General features: G+C 37.3%; 1 protein-coding gene across 1 annotated transcript in view; it reads right to left on the reverse strand.

Moving 5' to 3' along the window:
- si:ch211-159i8.4 overlaps positions 1-17,493 on the reverse strand; it is a 48,096-nt gene extending 30,603 nt beyond the window's left edge. Inside the window, exon 1 of the mRNA XM_087281241.1 lies at positions 17,261-17,493. The gene's annotated coding sequence lies outside the window, so the exon portion shown is untranslated. The remainder of the gene's footprint in view (positions 1-17,260) is intronic.
- Between the last annotated feature and the right edge of the window lie 2,925 nt (positions 17,494-20,418).

A 20,418-nucleotide genomic window follows, 5' to 3' on the forward strand; every position in this document is an offset into this window, starting at 1 on the left:
ATATTTTGAATATAATAATAGTATCACAGATTGATTGGCAAAAGTTCATTGCATCTTAATAATGGAAAAACAAAAGAGCTATGTCTGAGAAGTCAAATAAGAGTAGTAGATACTATATTTTATAAACCATTCATCATAAATGGAAATATAGTAGACCAGGTCTCAAATTTTAGCCATAATTATTGACAATAAACTGAATTTTGATAGTAATGTCAGCCCGATCTCATGAGGAAATGTAAGTATTTTACGTTTTGACAATTTAGTGGCCAATTTGTGCGAATTTGTATGAGTTCAGTTTAAAAAGAAGGCGTGGCACCCAATCCCACCCCTAACCCCAACCATCATTGGGTGATGAGCAAATCGTACTAAATTGTATGAATTAGATTGTACGAATTCAAACGAATTGGCTACAAAATCAAAAAGTTACGAGATTGTGTTGGTAATGTAGATAAGAAGTTTATCTGTTTATAAGAAGGCAAGTCAGCGCCTTTGTCTCCTTCGCAAGTTGAGAAGTTTTAATGTTAGTAAACAGACTTTAAACATGGTATAATAACTGGTAAGATAACTGGTCACAAACAACACTGCAGATTCTATTTGACTCCTTTATGGAAAAAACAGCAATTGTGATTTTTAAAGATTATACACATCCCCTTCACTCAGCTTTGAAGTGTTACCACCAGGACACAGGTTTAGAATTCCTAAAGTCAGGAGATATGCTTATAAAAGTCATTTATCCCAATTGCAGTTGTTGTCTTAAGTCGGATCAGTTTGAAATAAATGCAGTTTGCATAAGGCTAATTGGATTTGAAATTTTTAACTTATGTTGTTGTGTCCATCCATCCGTCCGTCCATCCATCCATCCATCCATCCATCCATCCATCCATCCATCCATCCATCCATCCATCAGTTTTGCACTGTGCAAAGTCTGAGACTTATAAACACTTTTAAAAACTATGGAATTGGTTTGGCTTTTAGCAATTTTTATTATTTTCTATTGTGACTTACACTCCACTGCTAACCTGCTCTAGGGCAGGTTTAGAGACACATTTATCATCTTTGATTAAAACGGCACATCTTTGATGCAATAAAACCATTACCCCAGGTTTTCTTGCTCTACTGCAAAGTAAAACATCTTTAAAGATAAAATTGGCAAGTAATTCAATATTTATTATATTTTTCAATACTTTACATGATTTCTTATCTTCATATTTGTTACATTTAAAACAGTTCAATAACTGTGCTTCATCTGTAGCTTTGTTTTTGAAACTGACAACAAAATTGTCACATTCTGATAAACTGGCGCCAAATGTCAAAAATAAAATTGGAATTTGTTGCAGTGGAAGCCACTGTTGGCTTTTTTTCATATATATATTAAAATAATTGTGCCTCAAAAGACAAAAACAAAATGCAATAAACACTGTCATAACTGGCTTTTGGAGATGTAATACTACTCTTGGGGAGCATAGCTATTCAAGAGAGTTCAGGGAGGTAATAATCAGTGGTGTAAAGAGTACCATTGCTTGCTTAAAAATGTAGTGCAAGTAGAGCAAAAGTATCTGTTGTAAATATTCCTTAAAGTATTAGTAAAAAGTAGACCTTTAAAAAGTATTCAAGAGTAGTGAATAGTGAGTATTATGCTGTGAAAAGATGATGCATTTACTTGTAATTTGTGCTTTTGTGTAAACGTAACATTCTGTATTGCATCCAATTATTACCCAGCAGGCACACAACATCATAAGATAATAATATTAGGGTAGATTTAGGTCATGACATTAGGTGACCAAAATTCAATGTCTTACCAGTGTCAAATTATTTTGATGTCCAATAATGACAACAAATGACATTGATATTTAGTCAATTTTTGGTTGTTAGAAAGTGATCAAAATCCAACGTCGAGCAAACATCTTAAACCAACAACCTACTGATGTCAGATACTGACATTTATTTATCAGGGATGAATGTCATAGAGGTAACGTCCAAACAACATTAAGCTGTAACATCATTAGAAGTTGATATAGTTGATTTTAGGTTGGAGGTTGAACACTGACGTTGGGCTGTTGTCGAGTTCTGACGACAACCTAATTTTCATTTCCAAACAAATTGCAACGTCCCCTTGGTGTTGGGGCATAACATCAATCTGACGTCATGTTGATGTCTTGTGCCTCCTGGGTGTTTAAGGCCATTACGGTTATCATACAGTAAACATCTGTCATCTTCTCATCAGTGACATGCATCTAAACATGCGTCTCTCGGTCAATGTGTGTAAAGATTTTGGACAACTTCTTGGACACTTTTAATGCTTCCAAACAGTTTGCTGCAATTATAAATTGCCAGTGTCTTGAGGTAAAATAAAGTAAAAAATGAAGTAGTGATTGCAGTTTGAAGGAAAGTAGTGGAGTAAAAGTATACAGCACTAAAAATGGACTCAAGGGAAAGTAAAAGTACACATTTTAAAACTACTTAGTAAATTAAAATTTCTGCAAAAAACTACTCAATTACAATAGTTTGACTATTTGTAATTAGTTACTTTACACCACTGGTTATAATACCCTACCACTTTGATGATGGACCTGGCTAAGGCATTTTAGTACAACCAAAACAAAATTTTGGATTTTTAACATTGTGGTCGGTCCCCTGGTTTGTCCATTAATGGCATCCCAGTGAGCCCAATTCTGATATCACATCTGTTAAATCTAAATTATGTACATTTTTTCTCATCAGATAATAAGTTTGTCCTACTCATTTGTGCACAACTGATGAAATTTTCTAAATGTATGACCATCTGGGCCATGTTACCTCCATTAAGCCTTTTTTTCATGCGATAGTTCAAAATGTACATACAAATACAAGGATGGAAACATAGCTAGTTTATTTGTGCTGCATTTGCATGAAGAAAAAACAACAATGATGCAAAAAATGCAGAAAATGTGCAGTGAGTTAAACTGTAAAACAATGGGCCTCATTCACCAAACATTCTTACAAACAATCATGTTGTTAAATCCACTAATGCACTTTTCACAAAGATTCTATGACCAGTCCAGAAAAAAAGTACATGTATTTCAGTAAAACAATCAGTGACGGCAGTTTGTTTATTATAATTGGCAAAAATTATATTATTTAAATTTCATATATTGTTTTTTTATCATTAATTTTTAAAGTATTAATATTACATTTAAAAAAAATCATGTACAGTCATAGTTGATACATTTTTCATGCATTTTCAGATTGTTGTTAAATGTTTTAGCCTTTGACTTTGTTACTATCTTGTTTTAGCATATATCTAGGTGGTGTTAGCATACTTCATATGGGCATGTGGATATTACAGTACTTGTTTAACTGTTATTAGCAGGTAGCTGGTAATTGCTATAACCATCATGTCTCTATGATATTCTAAAGCAGAGATATTGATGTTACATCACTCACAGTTTGTTTAGAAATTGTACAGTTCTCATTATTATTATTATTGCCTATTTAAATATGGTGCTTTTTGTAAGTAGTAGGATTCCAAGGTGGGGGATTGTGGGTAATTTGGGTTAGGGGGTTGTTCTGAAAATCAAATTAATATTTTGAAACAAAAAGAATGAGCATATTTTGTCCATATGCTGCAGAAAATGAAAATATTATTTAACAGTATAAAAACTTTTTTTCCTCTTGGATTGCGACCCACAATAGGGTCAGATGCAGCAGACTGATTTCATGGCACCAGGGTAAACTTTCTGACACCTTTACAGCACTCGTATACATTAAAATTTAACACAGGCCACGACTGAACATGGAAGATGATTTACAAAATTAAACAAAGAATAGACTTGGGCCTTTTGGTGTGTGTGTGAGCTATTTTGCGTTTGCAAGGTTTGCATATTTATATCCACCTCAGAGGATAGTGGGTATTGCGAGTCACTAGCATTTTTATCTTGGGGTTCACAGGATTAACAGTTTGGGAACCCCTGGTTTAAACAAACATTTAAAGGTTTTTTTAATGTGACAATATTTTTTTTTAATGTGACAATATTTTTTTTAATGTGGCAATATTTTTGGTGAGTTCCCTGTAAAAAATGCTGGGTTCCACACAATCAATATGTGTTGGGACAACATGAAGGAAATAAGTTGGCTTATTAAATTTGATAAATTTAAGTGGATTGAACATAAAACCGTTAAATTGTCCCAAAAAACTCAAGAGTTGTGTTGTTTCAGCTTATAGTTGAACAACCAGCACAGGTGTTAGAGTGTTTATAATGACATGTTTCTCATAATGTAGTGTGTCAATATTTTACTTCATTTCATTACAATATATAATGTACTTACCATCATATTATGTACAGTTTTCATACTTTACATGCATTTATTCCAGACCAAACTGGACAGAGATAAATGCATTTAGTTGTAGAAATCACATATGTTAATTTTAGCCTAAAACATAAAACCATTTGTACAGTATGCCAAATTCAATGTATGGTTGACATCCCAACATTCCCTGTACAGATACCATGGCCTTTTATGGGAAATTGCTGCACTTTTCCTATGCTAATTTAAAAAAAAAAAAGGAAATTAAGAAGGCACTATTAAACATGTTGAACTAAATTGTAACAAAATTACAACTTCACAAGTATTGTAGCCCTTCTCCCCCGATCACTCAGCATAGATGGCTGGCCAGCTCTAGGAAGAGTCGTGGTGGTTCCAAACATCTTCCACATATGGATGATGAACTTTCAGAGCAGCAGAAATTTATCCCTAACATTTCCCAGCCTTGAGACAATGTGCTTAGACATGCACTGTCAACCCTTGGGCCTTATATAGACAGGTGTATGCCTTTTCAAATGTACCTGAGCTCAATTTAGAGCTTCACACCAAAGGCTAATAATACTTATGTAGATGTGATTTTTCAGATTTGTTATTTTTGATAAATTTGCAACAATTAAAAAAAAATCACATTGTCATTATGGGGTATTGTGTGTAGAAAATAAATGAATTGAATCCATTTTGGAATAAGGCTGTAACAAAAAAATGTGGAAAAAGTAAAGCGCTATGAAAACATACCAGATGCACTGTATACATACACATGTACACACATGCACACATTTTCTAATTCTGTTTATTTTTTCTGTGATTATAATGTACACAATAACTGCAGCACTGTTATTTTATTTATTTTTTTGATCTGGAAATGGTTCTTTGCTTTTACTAATTAGGCTTGTAACTTTTTATGCTTAAGTTTAGTTTTCTGCTAATGTATTTGCAGGTGTAATTGCTCAGTTGATTGTTATGTTTATTCATTTATTCATGTGGGGGTGCAGTTTCACCCACAGTTAAGGTGTGTGGGAGAATTAATGCATTTTGATGGAGAGAAATTTTTCAACATTGAAATTTGTTAAAAATCTCACAACCTGTTTAAGCCTTGTATATATAAACATTGATTTTAACAAGATTGGTTAGTTTATAATAAGCATATGAGTAAAATAAATAAGGTATGTGGCTACTTTGACTTTTGAGAATGGGTGGAATACCAGAAAGTAAGACTATGCATTGAAAAATGGGATGATTTTTAACACTATATCGGTAATAATTATACAGTTTACATACATTAGTTGTTATCAACAAGTCAGTACATTTACATGGACAATGCTATTCTGATATTTACATGATATAGTCACATACATTCAATTGTGGATAAGTAGGCTGGTAGGATTGTGCGATTGATCGAAATAAAAAAAAAAATTGCAATTTATCGCAAGAGGCTGAGATATGAAATATATAATATTTAACTTTCCCCACCCAGAACAAATGCGTGGCTGCCGTCTGTGTGTGTCTTACTAGCCAATTTAGTGAGCATACTTTCGTTCTGTAAAACCAGAATTGCACAACCGAACTATGCAGAACGTCCACAATAAAACAAACAAATGAACAGGAAAGGGAGTGGGATAATGGTGTCTGTCGATTCAGAAGCATTAATAGACTAATTAATATCAAAGAAAAACAGGACGTCATTAATATGGAAATATCTTGGCTTCAAAGTCACAGACACCAAACAAAACCAGGCAATTTGTTAGAGCTGTCGCAGAACAAGGAAATACAACAACCAGCACCTAAAAAAGCGTCTTTCTAAAAAGTCAACTACTAGTAAGGGCGTCAAAATTAATTGCTTCTTCTTTGCACTGCAATGCAGACACAGACAATTTGATATCGGTTCAGCAATAATCATAACTGGTTGTTATAAACTGATGTGGCGAGGGGGCGTGGCCGAGAGCTGTTGGAACGGAATGAGGCCGCCGCGTAAGTGGATGCATCTGCGGTGCGCACCGGCCTCGAATCCCATGGAAAGAGCTCTGGACTATAAAAAGAGGAACGATGGCAGAGGAAGCTGAAAGAGGACCGGGCCCGGGCATATTGTTTTACTTTTGCTATCAGTGAGGAGCTGCCGTCCCTGTTATTAATAAATAATTTAAACCTGTGTCGGTTCTCCGCTTCCTTCTTCCCGGCGGCCAAAGGGTCGTGAACTTTATTACAGTGGTGCTGAAGCACTAAAGGAGGGAGAAGGAGGGACACATTGTCCAGTTGCCCTCGGCGCTGAAAGGGGGGCGAGTGTTCGGGAGTTAACCTGAGTGGGGGAGAAACCCGTTCGTCTGCCCAGAGTGCCGGGGCGGCCTGAGGTTGGCGGGGAAAGGATCTGCCTGCTGCCATCTCCCACCACCGGAAGGGAAAGTGCTGAAGGGAGCCATTCTATAGAACCTGGGGGAGTCGCCGCGATCCGCCATGATGCCGTAGCCTGCATCCGTCCACCGAAGCGGGAGCGGAGCAGGAGACCAGACATGCCGCCAGCCAGTCAGGAGAACCGTGCCGCCGAACACCAGAAGACGGACGGGTGGATAGATTCCTCCACAGGGCTCCTAACACGTCGTCGCATCTTTCAGCTGGTGGAGGACCGAGTGGCAGCGTGTCTAGAGAACCGAACCCCAATTTTTAATTTTTTTTTTCCTCTTTCCCCTTTGTCGGTCTACTCTGTCCTTTCTCCTTTTCCATCTCCTTTTCTCTCGGCCTGTCTCATATAGGTCTGGAATGAGGCCGCCGGGTAAGTGGATGCACCTGCGGTGCGCACCGGCCTCGAATCCCACGGAAGGAGCTCTGGACTATAAAAGGAGGAACGATGGCAGAGGAAGCCGAAAGAGGACCGGGCCCGGGCATATTGTTTTACTTTTGCTATCAGTTTGACAGCAGTCTCCGTGAGGAGCTGCCGTCCGTTTGTTTTGGTTTATTAATAAATAATTTAAACCTGCGTCGGTTCTCCGCCACCTTCTCCCCGGCGGCCAAAGGGCCCTGAACTTTATTACAACTGACATCATTTATCTCATATGCAATATGTCGCCATAGCTTAATATAGGGAGTGAGGCAAGCTCAAGTATTTAAATCACTCCAACTACTTAAAAACGCAGAAACTGCACAATTTCATTACGTGTGTGTTTGGTGGACAGTCTTTCACTGACACTTACAGCAGAAGCCCCTTTTTCAATGTTATAGAGAAACTGAAAGTAAGCTCTGTTTCTCTCTCACTGTGACCCATTTGACGTGCTGGCGTGATTTTTATTCTCCTTTTGGCTGTTACAGCAATACTTGTGGATCCAGACATGAGCGTGTGTCTGCAGAGCGAGTTTTCTCCTTCATGTCTATCATGGATCAGCTGTGGTCGCTGCTAAGTGTCAATCATCGGTAAACAGGGCCAGAGCATTAGAGCCAAACACAGCCCTTTCTGTTGAGCGTGTGACCAATCATAGGGGTGTCAGAAAGAACTCGCAAGACAAGGCTCAGAAAGCAAGCAGGATATTTGTATTTGTTTATTTGCTATTAATGCTCATGTTGTTCTGTGCATGTACTTGAGTTTTTAAAGGTGCAATTCATATATCTGACTGCTTGTATTACAGGAAAAAATTGTATTACAAATAATATATAAATGTAAATTTGATACAAGAATTGCTGTGCTGTGAAGAAAATATTAAACTCTGTACGGAAAGCATTGTAAATGCACTGAGATATCGTATTGAACCAAATCAACTGGATGATAACTGTAACAGAACCAAACTATAGTTGTTCGGAGTAGGTTCGCACAACTAACAAGTACTGCCAGTGACACTCAATCTAGTTGCAAGCAACAGCAAAAAACAATTAAAGAGATGTTAATAGAAGGAGCAGTATCTGTTTTTTCATGACAGTTAGTCTACTTGGTGTTGCCCTCTATGGTTGCAAATAACAGTACAATGGTGAGCGTGTCTAGTATTTAAGCATCTGCAACTCGTGGCTGTACGTTAGATGTACACAACTAGGTGTAGATGTTAACAACTGTGATGGTTGGGTTAAGGGTTGGGTTGGGAAGGTGTAGACATTAATAACTGTGATGTTGGGTTTAGGGTTGGGGAAGATGTAGACATTAATAACTGTGATGGTTGGTTTAACGGTTGGGGAAGGTGTAGACGTTTATAACTGATGGATTTGTTTAGGGTTGGGGAAGGTGTAGACGTTAATAACAGTGATGGTTGACTTAAGGGTTGGGGAAGTTGCAGACGTTAATAACAGTGATGGTTAGGGAAGGTGTGGATGTTAATAATCGTGATGGTTGGGTTAAGGGTTGGGGAAGGTTTAGACGTTAATAACTGATGATTGGGTTAACGGTTGGGGAAGGTGTAGACGTCAATAATTGTGATGTTTAGGTTTAGGTTTGGGGAAGGTGTAGACATTAATAACTGTGATGGTTGGGTTAAGGGTTGGAGAAGGTGTGGACGGTAATAACTGTGATGATTGGGTTACGATTGGGGAAGACGTGACCATTAATAACTGTTGGCTGGGTTAAGGGTTGGGGAAGGTGTAGATGTTAATAACAGTGATGGTTCCGTTAAGGGTTGGGGAAGGTGTAGGCGTTGATAACTGATGTTTGGGTTAAGGATTGGGGAAGGTGTAGACGTTAATAATTGTGATGGTTGGGTTAGGGATGAGGGAAGGCGTAGACATTAATAACTGTGATGGTTGGGTTAAGGGTGGGTTGTGAAGATGTAGACATTAATAACTGGGGTGTTGGGTTTAGGGTTGGGGAAGATGTTGACATTAATAAATGTGATGATTGGTTTAAGGGTTGGGTAAGATGTAGACATTAATAAATGTGATGGTTGGGTTAACGGTTGTGGAAGGTGTAAGCATTAATAACTGATGGTTAGGTTAAATATTGAGGAAGGTGTAGACATTAATAACAGTAATGGTTTACTTAAGGGTTGGGGAAGTTGAAGACGTTATTAACAGTGATGGTTAGGGAAGGTGTAGATTTTAATAACCGTGATGGTTGGGTTAAGAGTTTGGGAAGGTGTAGACGTTAATAATTGTGATGGTTGGGTTAAGGGTTGGAGAAAGTGTAGGTTATAACTGTGATGATTGGTTTAACGTTTGGGGAAGGTGTAGGCGCCAATAACTAATGTTTGGGTTAAGGGTTGGTTGAAGGTGTAAACATTATAACTGTGATTGTTGGGTTAAGGGTTGGGGAAGGTGTAGACGTTAATAACTGTGATGGTTGGGTTAACGGTTGAGGAAGGTGTAGACGTTAATAACTGATGGTTGGCTTAAGGTTTGAGGATGCTGTAGACAATAATAACAGTGATGGTAACTTCAGTTGAAATCACATAGAAATTGCCATTATTTGATCTATGTACTATAACATAAAGGAATATTCTAAAAGCATCTCAAGTAAACACCTTAATAAAAATTCATTGTAAGGTAAATAATTAAGATTCCTGATGTCCAAACAAAGCCACTGATAGGTTACTGTAGTGCTGTGGATATCTGAGCTCTCAGTATGTGAATGGTGGTGTAGGCGGACTGCGTGGGCAGCAGACATTGAGCCAAGTAGCCTCTGGCTGCCACCAAGCAAAGAAATTTCTCCAGCCCTCGCTGCTCATTAACCAGGGCTGAGCGAGATACCCACGAGTGCTGAACTAGCATGCAATTCTGTGCCTGAAATCCCAACAAACCAGTGGGATATGGCTCAACTGATCACCGATATATGTTATTTCCCTAAGGAAGCCCACTGTGTTTGTGCTGAAGGCTTTTTAAAGTGCTAGATCAAGTTCACTGTGTGTAATCAAGTATATTTCTGCCCTCGCTCTTTCTTCTGCTCTATTGTTATTAGTGCTGCTGCTGGGATTCTACAGTCTTCTAGAACAAATCGTTTATATGGAGCTTTTGTTCTTTAAAGCTCTTTGAGCCAGAATCAATATACCTTGATTTAATACAGTGCTTGTTGTTTATTGTATAAATGGGAGGATTGTTCAGAGAGTTAGCTTTTAGGGCAGATGTCTATGATTGGGAGTGTACTGTATATTAGGAGTGTGTTAACATTTGTGCACCCAGAATTTAGTTGTCATTATTTGCTTATTATTCTGTTGGTCAATACCTGCATGATATGGAAGGCATCAGTAATATTATTTCAAGATCTAAAGGCAAAAGAAAATCAACAACAGCAAAAAAAAAAAAAAAAAAAAATCAAATCAATAATTATTAGTAGCATAACTTTTACAGTATGAGAAGGAGTGCTATCCTTGTAACACCAAACCATGATTTTTCCATCACCAAACTTGACTGATTTTTGTGAGAATCTTGGGTCCATACGGGTTCCTATAGGTCTTCTGCATTATTTGTAATGATTGGGAAGCACTTCAACAGATGATTCATCAGAAAAACTGTCTGCTCTGCTTTTACAACTAAGATCGATGACAATACTTTTGTCAGGTAGTGTATAGAATTTGAATAAATAGAAATAACCTGTATATTAAATAGAGTTCAGTTGTTTCATTACTGTATGAAGCATTATTTTTTAATGAATCAACGGAATGGCGAATTTAGCAGTTACAAATACTTTTTTATAGCTGTTGCCACCTATTGGCATAATATTATAATAAAATATTTATTTAAAGTATCAAGTTGTTTTAAATGGGGGATTTACCTATGTATGCATTTTAGTTAAGCGTTATAAAATATCAGTGGTGGGAAAAATGGAAATGATAACAAATTATAATTGACATAATAATACACTATGTTCACATTGGCTTTATACAATGAAAGTCTATACTTAATACTTTTTACTTTACACACACAGACAAACACAGACACAGACACACACACACACACACACACACACACACACACACACACACACACACACACACACACACACACACTTTTTATATTCTTTTAAAATTAACATTAATAATAATTTCATTGAATTCACCTGAAATTAGTCGTAGTGTCCTGTATGTGTGTGAATTTAAGAGCATAAAGCCTCCTTTCCACTGCACACGACAAACGACAAGCGACAGACCGGAAGTCACTCATTTCAAATGGAGAGTAGTCCGGGAGCTGTGTGGAGTTCTGATCATCTCCGTATGCAAAAAAAATCGGATCCGAATTGAGCTGCGGATTCGTTGAAATATTCGAACTCTTGTGACTAGGATGTGATGTATTCCAATGTTGTTCAAGCAGGTCCAGATGAGCAATATAACTTTATTTGGTTATTTTTTGAATCAGAAAAAGTCTATATTAAAAAAAAAAACATTTATATTCATAAATGTAAGTAATAAAGTAATAAAAATATAATGTTTTATGTTGTCTCCACATTCCCTTTAATAATTTTAGCAGTCTGAGTTTCTAATATTTAATCATTCATTCAACCACGGAGAATTGCTTTTGCACTCTATTATTTTGGACACTGCGAGAACAGCTCTCCCATGGTGCACATCAGAACTGAAATTTATGTGCGACTGCCACAAGGAGGCGTATTCCGACAGTCGTATCCAAATGTCTTGTGCAGTGGAAAGGCGGCTTATGGGTGTTTCCTGGTGTTGGGTTTCACCTGGAAGTTTTCCGCTGCGTAAAACATATGCTGGATAAGTTGGCGGTTCGTTTCGCTGTAGCGACCCCTGATTAATAAAAGAGACTAAGCCAAAAAGAAAATGAATTAATAAATCAATCATTAATATAATAATTACTATAATTTCTATAAAAAATTTATTCATAATTGTAATTTTTTTGCACTTTAATCAAATGCAAAAATAAAATGATTTTGCAGTCATATTGCATTTTCCTGTAACCTTTTTTCTTTTCTTTTAAATAGTGCAGTTTATTCTAGCTGATTGAAGTAATTGGTTTAATTTAAGTATTTAAATAAAAAACATGTGACGTAAATAGGGCAATGAAAAAAAAAATTGCATTTGCAAATAAAAAGCTCCTGGAAATCAGTTTCAAAGGGGAAATATTACCCCTTAAAAGGAAACTCAATTCTAACCTTGATGTGGTTATAATTATGGGTATAATTTCATCATGTTAGATGCATTTTAATAACAAGAAATTACAACTCTTAAATGTTGCTAGAAACACACGAAACCAGGTTGTTGAGGGCTAGACAAAGAACACAGAAATAATGGTCCTGTTTTGAATAAAAGCGAGTAGACCCTTGGCAGAGTACAATTATTTCCTGTTTGTTCATGTTTTGCGGCTCTCTTTCGATAAACATTATTTAGTCACACATTGCTAATAACTTTAAATTGCGACCAGATGTGTGATTTCCTCAGAGTCGCGACCTTTTATTACCGCAATAAAAACAACAGACTATTTTGAGATTACTTGAATCATTTTCATATCTACTGGCTGTTTTAGTCGTTATCAACTGGAATAATAATACAGCTTGCGACTTCCTATTATAGTGGCAGCCAATTATTTCATGTCTGTGCCAAATTACCCAAATGGATTCAATAAGGCATCCAGCAGCTTCTAATATTTCTATTTATTTACTTTTTCACTTTGCAATTATAATTAGGCCTAATTAAAATGCGAGGACGGGCGTCAGATCCTGATTTGAAAATCCTCCGTCCTCACCGAGAGGCCACTGAAAAACCTCCGGGGGACACCTCTCATTTTAGTCTGAGGTCTCACTTATCACCAACAGAGGAGAATCAAGAGTTTAATCAACAAATTAGAGCGGAGATTGCTGGACAGCGTTATTGGAATAGACAGGCTCAGAGGTTTGTCAGGACTCTGGGGTTGATGGCTTGGCTGTGGGCAATAAGCACTGATAATTCACTGCCGTCTCACCGAGGACCATCCATTACACTCCAACCAGACGCTCATTAATTTCCATAGAAGCAATGCATCATCAATTCTGTCTTCTCTCAAGTGTGTGGCAAGTTCATTTACAACCTGTAGAAGTGTGGAAGTTCTCTCAGGGGTTGATGGAAACAGCAAGTGGTATTTATAGCTATCCAAACAAAGGGAAAGGGGATTAATGGTGATGTTGTGAGCAATTCTGTGCGATAAAGAAGATGAAAGAACGTCCTGAGGGGAGGCCAAATTGCTTGAATGCTCTGGTTAATATTTGTTTGGCGAAGACACATGAAGACTTGACAATAAATGCTTCTGTGTTTTAGTGGGCTTCATTTTTTTAACATCTTTTACCACTTCTAACAGATTTAGTTTGTTTGCAATAAATGTGAAAGATTCTATTCTGTCAGTGGCTTATTTTTATTGATCTCCGTCTGCAAGTTTGAGGTTTACAGTTTTGTGTTGTAATACAGTTGTGTGAAGAAGCTTAAAGATGATATGACATCTTGCTCAGTCTCAGTATCACAGTTTGAATTGTAGAGAAATGTTTTCTGAAGTGTGGATTGTTCACCCTTTTCACTTCATCTGTCTGCAGTCTGCTTTTCGTTTTTGAGCTGTAGTTACACATATACATTTTGATAAAAGTTCATTTCAATTTTCATACACTCGAATATATTGTTTTTTTTTGTGTCATGTTTGTTATCACAGTCTAAATATTTGAGAACATATTTGTAGTTTACCAGGCATCATCAATTTCATTCAGATGGCACAGAACTATAGATAAACCTTGGTTGCCTCTTTTGTCCCTGCATCCAAATATAACTTCTTTCATGTTGTGTAATATAATTGTCTTTATCTCTTGTCAGGAGTGTTTCACCTCCCGCACAAGTTCGGGTTGCTTCCCTCCCAGTGAGGTGACATTTCATGTCTCAAGAGCTACTTTCTGTGCCCAACGATCGAGCAGTCACGGTCCTAATCTTCGACCACCGTGCGTTCCACGATGCACTGGGATTAGTTGATGTATCGATCTATTGTAGTGGCGAAGTAGCTGGGCCAAAAGGCAAAGCTCTGGATTTACAAGTTAATCTTCATTCCTTCTCTCACCTATGGTCATGAGCTTTGAGTCATGACCGAAAGGACAAGATCTCGGATACAAGCGGCCAAAATGAGTTTCCTTCACATGGTTGCAGGGCGCACCCTTGTAGATCGAGTGAGGAGCTCTGTCACTCGGGAGGAGCTCGTAAAAGAATCGCTGCTCCTCCACATCAGCTAAGGTGGTTTGGGCATATGTTTCGGATGGCTCTTGGATGCCTACCTAGGAAGGTGTTCCCTCCATTCCAGGGAGGAGGTGTCAGGTAAGACCTAGGACACGTTGTATTGTCTAAGTCTATGCCTTGGAACACCTTGAGATCCCCCTGGAGGAGCTGGAGGAAGTGTCTGGGGAAGTCTGAGGATCTCTCCTAATTCTGCGTTCACCCCAAATGCTTAGATAAATAGTGATATTTACGTGTAAATAGCCGCGTGAACATTTGAATTTACTCGCTTAATTCGCACGTCAAACCCTGCTTCATTCGCGTGTCAAATCCGCTTCATCAGCTTTATAGCTAAACAGCTAACATGGATTTTTATTGAGAAAATAACTGTTTTTGTGCTTTATGAAGGCTGAAAAACAGCGTCAATACGTTTAGGGCCGTGTCTGAGTCCACTAGATCATTTCAGAGGTGCATCCAGCACTGTAAGATCATAAACTCCTCCAGAAACTTAACCTGGATGAAGGAGGCTTTCAGCGGTGCTTCTGACTGAGCCCAGCCCAGTTTGATGAACTTTTTGTCGGTGTCGGCTGGAGGATTTCCCTGCGTGACTCCAACAACAGGTGTACGTCACAATCACGCCCCCACAAGAGCAAGCTCCTGATTGGTTAACGCGGCACGAAAGTTCAGACTTTCGAACTAAAGCAATTTGTTTGAAACGCACATCAAACGCTCAATTCGCGAGTATTGCGCCACAGGATGTCTATTCGCACGTTTGCATTGACATAACATGTAAATCGCTAGCGCTTGACACGCGTTCTGCGTCTGGTGTGAATGCAGCATAAGACTGCTGCCTCTGCGACCCGGCCCCGGAAAAGCAGATGAAAATAAATAATTGTCCTTTTATTCAGCAGTATGCTTGAATTCATAAAACCCATGAGTTTCTCCCATGAATCTGAAGTGCTCATTTGATTTACCATATGCATGAAACGTTCTTATGAATGTCCACAATGCAGTGATGTGTTCAGTTTATAGAAGTTGCTTAAACAACATTACTAGTTTAATAATAAAGGTAATTATTTACTTTAATACCAAATAACACAGTCAGTTAAATAGCTAACATTTATTAAGTTTTAGCATTGAGTGTAAATCACTGAGCACTGTTGTCTCCTTGCTACTTTATTATTTTACAAATTCTGCATAACTTGCTTAATGTATGGTGTTGTGGGAATTTGTGAGGGTGCTGGGACTCATTGTTTTATTTCTCATGTAGTGTGCCAAAATGCCTGAGAACTGATGCTGCACAACACAGAAATCTAGTACTTTTAATTTCTCTATTTTACACAATGGGTTGCCTCACATGGCTGATACTGACCAATAGGAGCACAGAATCACTTCCGTACACAGCTTTTAAAGTGGACATATTATGCCTCTTTTTACCAGATGTGAAATAAGTGTCTGATGTCTTTAGAGTGTTTTAGCACAAAATGACAGACAAATAGTGTTTTATAACTTTTTGAAATTGACTGTTATAGACTTTGATCTAAGTTGTGCAGTTTAGTGACTGTGGCCATTAATTTAAATGAGATTGTGTTCTTTTAAAAAGAGGGCGTAGCTACAAACACCTGTGTGTCAGCAAAAGTGCAGATTCAATACAGGGCTAATGTTAACATATTTCTTCACATATGAACAAAAGATAAAAATGACATAAATTGTTATTTTCTACATAAAAATAAAAACCACTGGATGCATGCCTTTTTCATTCCTCTATGCCCTTTTCAGTTCATTCATGACAATTTGCATTTGTATAATGTTATTATTAGTAGAAGTATTATATATTATATGCATGTTTATTTTTATTTAAATAAAAAAAAACAAGTTTAGATTTGCCCACTTGTTAAGTTCTGGAGACGTAAGGGCATAAGAATAAGAGTGCGTTTGGATATAACAATTTTTTTTGACCACACTTCTGTCTTATTGTTTATTTTTTCGTTTGCTGGAAATTAAAAATTTTAATTAGTTTTGAAACAAATCCTTGTGCTTAACAAATTAAATTAAATATGTAGGCTAATGGATGTCTTCAGTGGTGTGCATACAACACTGTTTCCTCACTCCACAAAAGTAAAGGAGTAAAGTAAAGAGTAAAAGTTAAGAGAAAGTAAAGAGGCTGAATGGAGGAGGCTCATTCTTTATCGTCGCTGCAGATGGTCTGTTTAACTGTTTTCTTGCTACTGAACCATTCCATTTTTCCACTTTAAAAAGTCACCATGTAAATAGCAAATGCACCAGGACTCTTAAAGAAAATGTGAGATGAGGTTCTGGTCTGGTTTAAAGCACGTTATGCTCAAAACACACCCATAACTCATTAAGAGTATAAGCACCACCATGCACCAGGGTGCAGAGCATATTTTTCTGTGCTTAAAATAGCAAAACACAAACTCACATACACATAGGAAAAATGAACATATGTAGGGAAATACAATAAAAAAAAAAAGAAAATTATAGTGATATTTGTATTGTATGCATGTCGTGTATGTCAAGCGATGAATGATCACAAAGCAATGTGTAGTCTGGCATAACTGGTACCCACGACAAGTCAAGATTTTATCTAGTCAAAATAGCATGACTTGACCAACAATAAAATGTAGTCTGAATGGACTTAATTCAGCATCAATAATGACAGACCATTATATTACTATTAAGCCAGCTGATCTAAAAGAGATAAGAAAGCACATCTACAACTGTATGCTGCAAATTTTATATTCTAATTACTGCATTCACTTGTCAATGTTCAGGCTATATAGCATAACGTTAGTTAGCCATCTATAGCATTGACAGCAAGTTTTTATTATACCATAGTTGTTATAAGCACTGAAAACTGCACTTACCCTTGTAGTCATAGATGTAAAGTCAATAGGAATGTAACACTTAAATCCTTTCTCATTTGCTTGATGAAATTTGCACACTGCTAGGACAAGTGACACTGCTGATGTGTATACACTCACACAAGCATTGTATTCACATTTTAAATGTTTGGCTTGATGTGGCATGGTGTGAAGCAACGCACTGCTTCTCATCTAGTGTGAGACCCTCTTTAGGGTTTAACACTAGAGTTTTTCTTGGTCATGCAGAGTGTCTGATGGTGACTTAAAGCAGGTCTTGAAGGAACCGAGTATAGAATGACATCTGAAAGTTCACCAGAAATTCCAGAGCTGTCAGAAAGAAAACCAGGGGATAACCTTGCACATGGTCAATTGTCTATGAGGCCCCTGCCCTGGAGATGGTTAAGCTAGTGGGCTAGCAGTTCCATTTTCATGATTTGTATTGCTTTTCATCATGGTTTATACTCACTCACTTGCTTTCTTCTGGCTTATTCCCTTCTTTATCATGAGTCGTCACAGCTGATTGAACCATTTCCTTAGTTATAAATCTTTTGGAAAACACTTGTCCTGTGTGGAAGAATTGAATTGGATGGTGACAGTATTCCTCACTCTTGTATTATCAACTACTAAAAAATGTACAAAACACCAAGGTTTTGAGATTTAAACTAATAAAAAACAAGGTCTGAACAAAATGTGTACACAACTGCCCGCAAAGATCATCAATCATTGGCCTCACAATCATGCAACCCTAACATCTCATTAGCTGCGATATACATTAGCCCAGATTCAACAAGGCTTCTCTTGAAGAACTAGGAGAATGGAAATATGTATAACAAAGACCAGCTGCTGCTTCTTCTCTCCTGGCCAATGGACCCCAGCCAGGACAACAGCTCTTGGCATGATAAGTCTGGGCAGCTGGGGTGATCTGTCGAGCATTTCCAGAAGAACATAATCCATGGTCTGATGAGTCTGCTGGGCTGTCATGCTCTTCCCCAACAATACCGAGCTGTCTGTAAATCTCTCTGGGATCTAAGTCCTGTAACGCACGCTCTCAATTTATCCATACATGCTCTAGCTTTTGTTATATGACCACGTTTAGTTGATAGTATGGCCAAAAAGCCAGCAAAGTTCACTTAAATATATATTTTTTTCAAATGGAACAGCTCCCCATCTGCCTGTTTTGATAGCTCATTTATCAGCATTGCTGTGTTTTATTGAGGAGAGCGTAGGATGGAAGACAGATGGAGTTACTTGCATAGAAATCACATTCAGTCACTTTTTTATAAGAAATTATTCAAAGCACATAAACATTTTTCAATGATAAACAGCAGTGCATGCTGTCATGAGTCTGAATTATGGACGTTTTATGCAATCCCAGGGTTATCTGATGAGAAAGTCATGAACATATTGATTATGTTGGTCAGCAAAGAGAAACATTTCAAATTTGCTCTCCTCACCCTGCTGTTATTTTAAAAAATGGTCACAGATTTACAATGTTAATAACTGTAGAATTTTTGAGAGTTTTGAGAGTCTGTCATAAGGGTTTATTGAGGTGGTTGCAAATGACCTAAGCAGACATGAATGAAAAAATTTTTTTTAGTGTTTTGAATAAGGCTTTAAATTTAAAGATGCTATAAAATGCATTGCAACTAAATGTTAAATTATTCTCTGGTATCTAAATATGTGACTTTTAAATATGTGAAATTTGCCTAATGTTGAACCCCCAAAAATGGCCCTAATATTATTCAGAAGGGTCGTGAATATTAATGAGCTCTTGTCTGATGCTCAAGCAGCTCATGTCAACACTCACACTCACAAACAAACAAAATAATCATATTTCAGTTGTCAAAAAATAGTTTAACAAAAATACTCACTATAGGACATTTTATGATCAAACAATCAAATGCTTTCTAGGATGTTCATATAAATAATCCCATGTACAAAATCATGGTCTCCATTTTGTTCCATTTGGTCTGTCTTCGAGCAGGATAATCATATGGACCATGATTTATGATCATAAGATGAAAATGAGGAAACAGTGGCGTTTGAGGTTCATGGTTCATGCAATTTAAATCTACAGAACTCTTATTATTGATCTTTATTCATTCTAATATTTTTTAAAGAAACAATACAGGAATATATCAAATCCAGAGGACAACAACACATCAAGAACCTCTTGCAGCAGTGATTGGTATCCCTTTCATGCCAAGACCTCCAGCTCCCGAGGGAAGAAAATCCTCGCCTTGTTCCCAGGGCTCAGTAGATGTGCCAACAGGTGCTGCCCTGCCATACGACACTTCATCACTTCCAGATGAAAACTGTGAAAGGATTTGGCAACTGCACACTTTTAATAACTCCCACCTGCCTCACAGGGGCAAGACCCCTATATTATTGCCTGAGGACCTCTGCTGAGCCTTGATTGTATATAGTGCAAGAAGTGTTGAGGAGAAAAAACAATGATAATTGCTTCCATAGGAGAGAGATAAGGCAAGAAAGGAGGAATATACTCTGGAATATCTCAGGAAGGGTGATATTGAGGTTACTGATGTCTTGAAAATGATGAAGTACAAGATGTCTTTCACTTGCAGCTTGGATGTCTCTAAATGATCACATCTGCTTTTATGAGCCTCTACTCTATGTTGGGGATGGGTAGAAGGCTATAGAGAGTAATCCCATGATAACATTGATAGCATGCATGCTAAATGACATAGCTTTGATGTAGGTGGGTTTTTATAGCTGCTGTCAAGAAACTACTGAATCAAACTGGGTTCTTCTGGGCTCACATTGTGGAGCTAGCAGAAAGATTTCTGAGAGACAAGGAGTTTTCTAAGACGTCTGTTTTTACAAACTCAGCTGTTTTTACAAACTCATAAATGACAAAGCAGGTTGTTTTTATGGGCAAGAGAATTTGAAAGAGAAATTTAAAGAAAGATTAAATAATTCCATGCTTAGCTGTGGATTGATGTATTTGATGGATGCAAGCAATACTCTAAAAATCAGGACAATAGAAAACTGTGTGCTACTTAAAAGCCATAATCAAACAAATTAGATTTTTTTTAAATATTGTTGGAGTGTTTATTATAAATGATATGTCTGCACACATAGAATTAGTCTTGAAATTCTAATTTTAAATTCTAAATCCTTGTCATGTTTAATTAATAAGT

Source organism: Danio rerio, chromosome 14 (assembly GCF_052040795.2).
Source record: "Danio rerio strain M-AB ecotype USA chromosome 14, GRCz13ab, whole genome shotgun sequence".
NCBI lineage: Eukaryota > Metazoa > Chordata > Actinopteri > Cypriniformes > Danionidae > Danio > Danio rerio.